The following is a 9,442-nucleotide window of genomic DNA, read 5'->3' as shown; positions in this document are numbered from 1 at the left end:
AGACCTGTCACAGCACTCACCCACATCCTCCACCAGTGCAGAAACACACACCGCGGTGGGATCTAGTTCTCGAGTAACCTCAGGGTCACAATCTGGTGAGCACCTCGCACTGTCTGATGCACAGCAGGCGGCAGCATGGACGTCCCAGGTTTCCAGCACTTGGAGGACTGCTGGAGGCCAGAAATCTGCTGAGTCCAAGTCAGATGACAAGCCTGTGGACACAGTCATATCTCAATTGCTGGAGCTGCATAGGAAAGCTTGGGAACAGGAAAGGAGGTCCTCTGCCTTAGGTTTCAAGGTATGATGGAGGAGTCCGTCTGCCTTCAGTCCGAGGTGATAGCTCTGGCATATCAACACTCCAAAGTCAACACTGGTAGGATGGTGACTGTCATGGAGACCTTGGTCCGGGACATTAGTCCTACACTGCTGCCTGGGCTGAACTCCATCGCTGACGCCATAGTTGGCCTCCAACAGTGTCAACGCAAGAGGGGTGTGGGGCAGCTTGATCTCACTCCAGCTTCCCCTTCTCCTCATGGAATCAGTCAGGGGCCCTCGGGCACCCATAAGGAGGAGGATCAGCAGGTGCACACTCTGGGACCATCTACCCAAATGACTCCTGGAGTGTCCTGCTCATCTGAATCCCCTCTTCCTCTGACCCTGGCAGTTCCAGTTCCACAGGCTGAGGAGGGTGCCACTGCCACATTGCAGGACCCCAAAAGCAGGCCAGGGCCCTCTGGGTCTCAGCCTTCCAAAGGGCACCCGTCAAGGGCGTAGCAGTCAGCAGGCTGCTTCCACCTCCGCTGTAGATGTCAGGGGGGCACCAAAACGTAGCGGCAGGTTTAGGAAGGTTAAGAATATGTAATTGCAGTCTCCTTGCCTATGGCTCCTTGTTATGATGAACAGTGTTCATGCCACTCAGATGTCAATCCTCACTAGATACAGGTGAGGTCCCAGGGACTGGAGATCTGCGAATGTTGTACCATTATTTAAAAAGGGTATGAGGGATAAGAGAGAAAATTATAGACTGGTTAGTCTCTCTTCGGTGGGCAAGTTATTGGAAACAATTCTGACTCACAGTATAAACTGTCACTTAGAAAGGCACAGATTGATTAGGGATTGTCAGTATGGTTTTGTTAGGGGAAGACTGGGTCTTACTAACTTAATAGAACTTTTTGAGCAAGTAACAAGGAGGGTTGATGAGGCTAGTGCAGTGGATGTTGACTACATGGATTTCAGTAAGGTATTTGACAAGGCCCTACATGGCAGACTGGTCAGGAAAGTGAGATCTCATGGGATACAGGGGAAGGTGGCAGGTTGGATCCAAAATTGGCTCAGTGACAGGAAACAAAGAGTATTTGTCAATAGATGTTTTTGCGAATGGAAAGCCGTTTCCAGTGGTGTTCCACAGGGCTTGGTGTTGGGGCCTTTGCTGTTTGTTATATATATTAATGATTTAGACTTAAATGTGGGAGGCATGATTAGAACCTTTTCAGATGACACAAAAATTGGCCGTGTAGTTGTTAGTGAAGAGGATAGCTGTTGACTCCAGAATGATATCGATGGTTTGGCTGAGTGGGCGCAGAAGCAATTGGAATTCAATCCAGAAAAGTGTGAGGTAATACATCTGGGGAGAGCAAACAAATCTAGGGAATACTCGATAAACGGTTAGTTATTGAGAGGAGTTGAGGAAGTGAGAGACCTTTGAGTAAATGTCCACAGGTCCTTGAAGTGGCAGGACAGGTGGACAACGTGGTCAAGAAAGCATATGGGATGCTTTCCTTCATTGGGTGAGGTATTGAATGCAAAGGCAGGGTTGTAATGATGGAACTGTATAAATGCTGGTTAGGCCACAGCTGGAATTTTGTGTACAGTTCTGGTCACCACATTACAGGAAGGACATAATTGCTCTGGAGAGAGTGCAGAGGAGATCTACAAGAATGTTGCCGGGGCTTGAAAATTGCAGCTATGAGGAGAGATTGGATAGGCTAGGGTTGTTTTGCTTAGAATAGAGGAGGCTAAGGGGTGGCTGTTTGAGGCGTACAGAATTATGAGGGACCTGGATAGGGTAAACCATAAGACCATAAGGCGTAGGAGCAGAAGTAGGCCATTCGGCCCATCAAGTCTTCTCCGCCATTCAATGAGATCATGGCTGATATGATAATCCTCAACTCCACTTTCCTGCCTTTGCCCCGTGATTCCCTTGATTCCCTTACTGATTAAAAATCTGTCTATCTCAGCCTTAAATAAACTTAACGACCCAGCTTCAACAGCCCTGTGGAGTAAGGAATTCAACAGATTCACTACCATCTGAGAGAAGAAATTTCTCCTCTTCTGTTTTAAATGGGCGCCTCCTTACTCTCCCCCATACTCACCTCTATCCCTCCCTCACACTCGTGCTCTCTTTTTCCTCCCTCACACTTGCTCCCCACCCCTCACACTCACTCATTCTCATCCTCATACTCTCTCCCCCTCACACTCTCTCTCCTCGCTCAGAGTCTCTCTCTCCCCAAACATCCACACTCTCCCCCCACACTCACTCTCTCGCCCCACACTAGCTCTCCCCCCATGCTCGCTCCCTCTCCCCAATACTCACATTTTCCCCCCTCACAGTGCTCTCTATCCCAACACTCACTGTCTCCGACCCACACTCACTGTCTCCGACCAAGGTCTCTATCCCTCGCACAGTCACTCTCCTCCCCAAAATTCATGCTCTCCAATCCACACCCACTCTCTCCCCCTCACACACACTCTCTCTCCCCCTCACACACACTCTCTCTCCAACCCTCACACTCTCTCTCCAACCCTCACACACTCTCTCTCTCCAACCCTCACACACACTCTCTCGCTCCCCTCTCACTCACTTGCTCTCACCCCCTCACACGCTCTTCTCCTTCAGACACTCTCTCTCCCCCTCACTCTCTCTCTACCCCTCACTCTCTCTCTCCCCCTCACACACTCACCCTCTCCCCCCACACTCACTCTCTCTCTCCCCCTCACACACTCACCCTCTCCCCCCACACTCACTCTCTCTCTCACCCCCTCACACACTCATCCTGTCCACCCCCACACTCACTCTCTCTCTCCCCCTCACACACTCACCCTCTCCCCCAACACTCACTCTCTCTCTCCCCTCACACACTCATCCTGTCACCCCCCACACTCACTCTCTCTCTCCCCCTCACACACTCACTCTCTCCCCCCACACTCACTCTCTCTCTCTCCCCCTCACACACTCATCCTGTCCCCCCCCACACTCACTTTCTCTCTCACCCCCACACACACTCAGCCTCTCCTCCCACACTCACTCTCTCTCTCCCCCTCACACACTCATCCTGCCCCCCCCACACTCACTCTCTCTCTTCCCCTCACACACTCAGCCTCTCCCCCCACACTCACTCTCTCTCTCCCCCTCACACACTCATCCTGTCCCCCCCCACACTCACTCTCTCTCTTCCCATCACACACTCACCCTCTCCCCCCACACTCACTCTCTCTCTCACCCCCTCACACACTCATCCTGTCCACCCCCACACTCACTCTCTCTCTCCCCCTCACACACTCACGGTCTGCCCCCACACTCACTCTCTCACCCACTCACACACTCACCCTCTCCCCCCACACTCACTCTCTCTCTCTCCCCCTCACACACTCACAATCTCCCCCCCAAACTCACACTCTCTCCCCCTCACACACTCACCCTCTCCCCCCACAATCACTCTCTCTCTCCACCTCACACACTCACCCCTCCCCCCCACACTCACTCTCTCTCACCCCCTCACACACTCACCCTCTCCCACCACAATCACTGTCTCTCTCTCCCCCTCACACACTCATCCTGTCCCCCCCCACACTCACTCTCGCTCTCCCCCTCACACACTCACCCTCTCCCCCCACACTCACTCTCTCTCTCCCCCTCACACACTCATCCTGTCCACCCCCACACTCACTCCCTCTCTCCCCCTCACACACTCACCCTCCACCCACACACTCACTCTCTCTCCCCCTCACACACTCATCCTGTCCCCCCACACTCACTCTCTCTCTCCCCCTCACACATTCATCCTGTCTCCCCCACACTCACTCTCTCTCTCCCCCTCACACACTCAACCTCACCCCCCACATTCACACTCTCTCTCTCCCCCTCACACACTCACCCTCTCCCCGCACACTCACTCTCTCTCCCCCTCACACACTCATCCTGTCCCCCCCACACTCACTCTCTCCCCCCTACACTCTCTCTCTCCCTCCCCCTCACACACTCATCCTGTCCCCCCGACACTCACTCTCTCTCTCCCCCTCACACACTCATCCTGTCCCCCCCACACTCACTCTCGCTCTCCCACTCACACACTCACCCTCTCCCCCCACACTCACTCTCTCTCTCCTCCCCCTCACACACTCATCCTGTGCCCCCCACACTGCCTCTACCCCCCCCCACACTCATTCTCTCTCTCCCCCTCACACACTCTCTCTCCCCCCACACTCACTCTCTCTCCCCCTCACTCACTCATCCTGTCCCCCCACACTCACTCTCTCTCCCCCTCACACAATCACTCTCTCCCCCCACACTCACCCTCTCTCTCTCCCTCACACACTCACCCTCTCCCCCCTCACACACTCTCTCTCCCCCCACACTCACTCTCTCTCCCCCTCACTCACTCATCCTGTCCCCCCACACTCACTCTCTCTCTCCCCCTCACACACTCACTCTCTCCCCCACACTCACTCTATCTCTCCTACTCACACTCACCCTCTCCCCCCCCACTCACTCTCTCTCTCTCCCTCACACACTCACCCTCTCCCCCCTCACACACTCTCTCTCCCCCCCACACTCACTCTCTCTCCCCCTCACTCACTCATCCTGTCCCCCCCACACTCACTCTCTCTCTCCCCCTCACACACTCACTCTCTCCCCCCACACTCACTCTCTCTCTCCTACTCACACTCACCCTCTCCCCCCCCACTCACTCTCTCTCTCCCCCTCACACACTCACTCTCTCCCCCACACTCAATCTATCTCTCCTACTCACACTCACCCTCTCCCCCCACACTCACTCTATCTCTCCCCCTCACACACTCACTCTCTCCCCCACACTCAATCTATCTCTCCTACTCACACTCACCCTCTCCCCCCCCACTCACTCTCTCTCTCCCCCTCACACACTCACTCTCTCCCCCACACTCAATCTATCTCTCCTACTCACACTCACCCTCTCCCCCCCCACTCACTCTCTCTCTCCCCCTCACACACTCACTCTCTCCCCCACACTCAATCTATCTCTCCTACTCACACTCACCCTCTCCCCCCCCACTCACTCTCTCTCTCTCCTCACACACTCACCCTCTCCCCCCACACTCACTCTCTCTCTCACCCCCTCACACTAACCCTCTCCCCCCACACTCACTCTCTCTCTCTCGCCCTCACACACTCACCCTCTCCCTCCACAATCACTCTCTCTCTCTCTCCCTCACACACTCCCTCACCCCACACCACACTCACTCTCACTCTCCCCCCACACTCACCCTCACCCCCCATCCTCACCCTCTCCCCCCACACTCACTCTCACTCTCTCCTCCTCACACACTCATCCTGTCCCCCCCACACTCACTCTCTCTCCCCCTCACACACTCACTCTCTCTCTCCCTCACACACTCACCCTATCCCCCCACACTCACTTTCTCTCTCTCTCCCTCACACACTCACCTTCTTCCCCACACTCACTCGCTCTCGCTCTCCCTCACACACTCCCTCTCCCCCCCCACACTCACTCTCTCTCTCCCCCTCACACACTCACTCTCTCTCTCCCCCTCACACACTCACTCTCCCCCCCCACACTCACTCTCTCTCTCCCCCTCACACACTCACCTTCTGCCCCCACACTCACTCTCTCTCCCCCCACACTCACTCTCTCTCCCCGACACTCACTCATCCTGTCCCCCCCACACTCACTCTCTCTCTCCCCCTCACACACTCACCCTCTCCCCCCACACTCACTCTCTCTCCCCCTCACACACACTCATCCTCTCCCCCCACACTCACTCACTCTCTCCCCCCCACACTGACTCTCTTCCCCCACACTCACTCTCACTCTCCCCCTCACACACTCACCCTCTCCCCCCACACTCTCTCTCTCTCTCTCCACCTCACACACTCATCCTGACCGCCACACTCACTCACTCTCTCCACCCCACACTCACTCTCTCCCCCCACACTCACTCTCTCTCTCCCCCTCACACACTCACCCTCTCCCCCCACACTCACTCTATCTCTCGCCCCCTCACACACTCATCCTGTGCCCCCCCACACTCACTCTCTCTCTCCCCCTCACACACTAACCCTCTCCCCCCCACACTCACTCTCTCTCTCTCCCCCTCACACACTGACTCTCTCCCGCCACACTCACTCTCTCTCTCTCACCCTCTCACACACTCACTCTCTCCCCCCACGCTCACTCTCTCTCTCTCTCCTCACACACTGACCCTCTCCCCCCACACTCACTCTCTCTCTCCCCCTAACACACACTCTCTCGCCCCCCACACTCAATCTCTCTCTCCCCCTCACACACTCACCCTCTCCCCCCACACTGACTCTCTCTCTCCCCCTCACACACTCACCCTCGCCCCCCACACTGACTCTCTCTCTCCCCCTCACACACTCAACCTCTCCCCCCCCACACTCACTCTCTCTCACCCCCTCACACACTCACCCTCTCCCCCCACACTCACTCTGTCTCCCCCTCACACACTCACTCTCTCCCACCCACACTCACTCTCTCTCTCCCCCTCACACACTCACCCTCACCCGCGCACTCACTCTCTCTCTCCCCCTCACAGACTCACCCACTCCCCCCACACTCACTCTCTCTCTCCCCCTCACACACTCAACCTCTCCCCCCCCACACTCACTCTCTCTCTCCCCCTCACACACTCAACCTCTCCCCCCCCACACTCACACTCTCTCTCCCCCTCACACACTCACTCACTCTCTCCTCCTCACACACTCACCCTCTCCCCCCACACTCACTCTCTCTCCCCCTCACACACTCACCCTCTCCCCCCACACTCACTCTCTCTCTCCCCCTCACACACTCACCCTCTCCCCCCACATTCACTCTCTCTCTCCCCCTCGCACACTCTCTCTCCACCCCCACACTCTCTCTCTCTCTCCCCCTCACACACTCACTCTCTCACCCCACACTCACTCTCTCTCCCCCTCACACGCTCATCCTGTCTCCCCCACACTCACTCTCTCTCTCCCCCTCACACACTCACCCTCTCCCCCCACACTCACCCTCTCCCCCCACACTCACCCTCTCCCCCCACACTCACTCTCTCTCTCTCTCTCTCACACACTCACCCTCTCCCCCCACACTCACTCTCTCTCTCCACCTCAAACACTCTCTCACCCCCCCCACACTCACTCTCTCTCTCCCCCTCACACACTCAACCTCACCCCCCACATTCACACTCTCTCTCTCCCCCTCACACACTCACCCTCTCCCCGCACACTCACTCTCTCTCCCCCTCACACACTCATCCTGTCCCCCCCACACTCACTCTCTCCCCCCTACACTCTCTCTCTCCCTCCCCCTCACACACTCATCCTGTCCCCCCGACACTCACTCTCTCTCTCCCCCTCACACACTCATCCTGTCCCCCCCACACTCACTCTCGCTCTCCCACTCACACACTCACCCTCTCCCCCCACACTCACTCTCTCTCTCCCCCTCACACACTCTCTCTCCCCCCACACTCACTCTCTCTCCCCCTCACTCACTCATCCTGTCCCCCCCACACTCACTCTCTCTCCCCCTCACACAATCACTCTCTCCCCCCAGCACTCACCCTCTCTCTCTCCCTCACACACTCACCCTCTCCCCCCTCACACACTCTCTCTCCCCCCACACTCACTCTCTCTCCCCCTCACTCACTCATCCTGTCCCCCCCACACTCACTCTCTCTCTCCCCCTCACACACTCACTCTCTCCCCCACACTCACTCTATCTCTCCTACTCACACTCACCCTCTCCCCCCCCACTCACTCTCTCTCTCCCCTCACACACTCACTCTCTCCCCCACACTCACTCTATCTCTCCTACTCACACTCACCCTCTCCCCCCCCACTCACTCTCTCTCTCTCCTCACACACTCACCCTCTCCCCCCACACTCACTCTCTCTCTCACCCCCTCACACTAACCCTCTCCCCCCACACTCACTCTCTCTCTCTCGCCCTCACACACTCACCCTCTCCCTCCACAATCACTCTCTCTCTCTCTCCCTCACACACTCCCTCACCCCACACCACACTCACTCTCACTCTCCCCCCACACTCACCCTCACCCCCCATCCTCACCCTCTCCCCCCCCACTCACTCTCTCTCTCTCCCTCACACACTCACCCTCTCCCCCCACACTCACTCTCACTCTCTCCTCCTCACACACTCATCCTGTCCCCCCCACACTCACTCTCTCTCCCCCTCACACACTCACTCTCTCTCTCCCTCACACACTCACCCTATCCCCCCACACTCACTTTCTCTCTCTCTCCCTCACACACTCACCTTCTTCCCCCACACTCACTCGCTCTCGCTCTCCCTCACACACTCCCTCTCCCCCCCCACACTCACTCTCTCTCTCCCCCTCACACACTCAACCTCTCCCCCCCCACACTCACACTCTCTCTCCCCCTCACACACTCACTCACTCTCTCCTCCTCACACACTCCCTCTCCCCCCCCACACTCACTCTCTCTCTCCCCCTCACACACTCAACCTCTCCCCCCCCACACTCACACTCTCTCTCCCCCTCACACACTCACTCACTCTCTCCTCCTCACACACTCACCCTCTCCCCCCACACTCACTCTCTCTCTCACCCCCTCACACTAACCCTCTCCCCCCACACTCACTCTCTCTCTCTCGCCCTCACACACTCACCCTCTCCCTCCACAATCACTCTCTCTCTCTCTCCCTCACACACTCCCTCACCCCACACCACACTCACTCTCACTCTCCCCCCACACTCACCCTCACCACCCATCCTCACCCTCTCCCCCCACACTCACTCTCACTCTCTCCTCCTCACACACTCATCCTGTCCCCCCCACACTCACTCTCTCTCCCCCTCACACACTCACTCTCTCTCTCCCTCACACACTCACCCTATCCCCCCACACTCACTTTCTCTCTCTCTCCCTCACACACTCACCTTCTTCCCCCACACTCACTCGCTCTCGCTCTCCCTCACACACTCCCTCTCCCCCCCCACACTCACTCTCTCTCTCCCCCTCACACACTCAACCTCTCCCCCCCCACACTCACACTCTCTCTCCCCCTCACACACTCACTCACTCTCTCCTCCTCACACACTCACCCTCTCCCGCCACACTCACTCTCTCTCTCCCCCTCACACACTCACCCTCTCCCCCCACACTCACTCTCTC

This window comes from Cetorhinus maximus, chromosome 18 (genome assembly GCF_964194155.1).
Source record: "Cetorhinus maximus chromosome 18, sCetMax3.hap1.1, whole genome shotgun sequence".
NCBI lineage: Eukaryota > Metazoa > Chordata > Chondrichthyes > Lamniformes > Cetorhinidae > Cetorhinus > Cetorhinus maximus.
Note: the sequence above shows the minus strand (reverse complement) of the source record.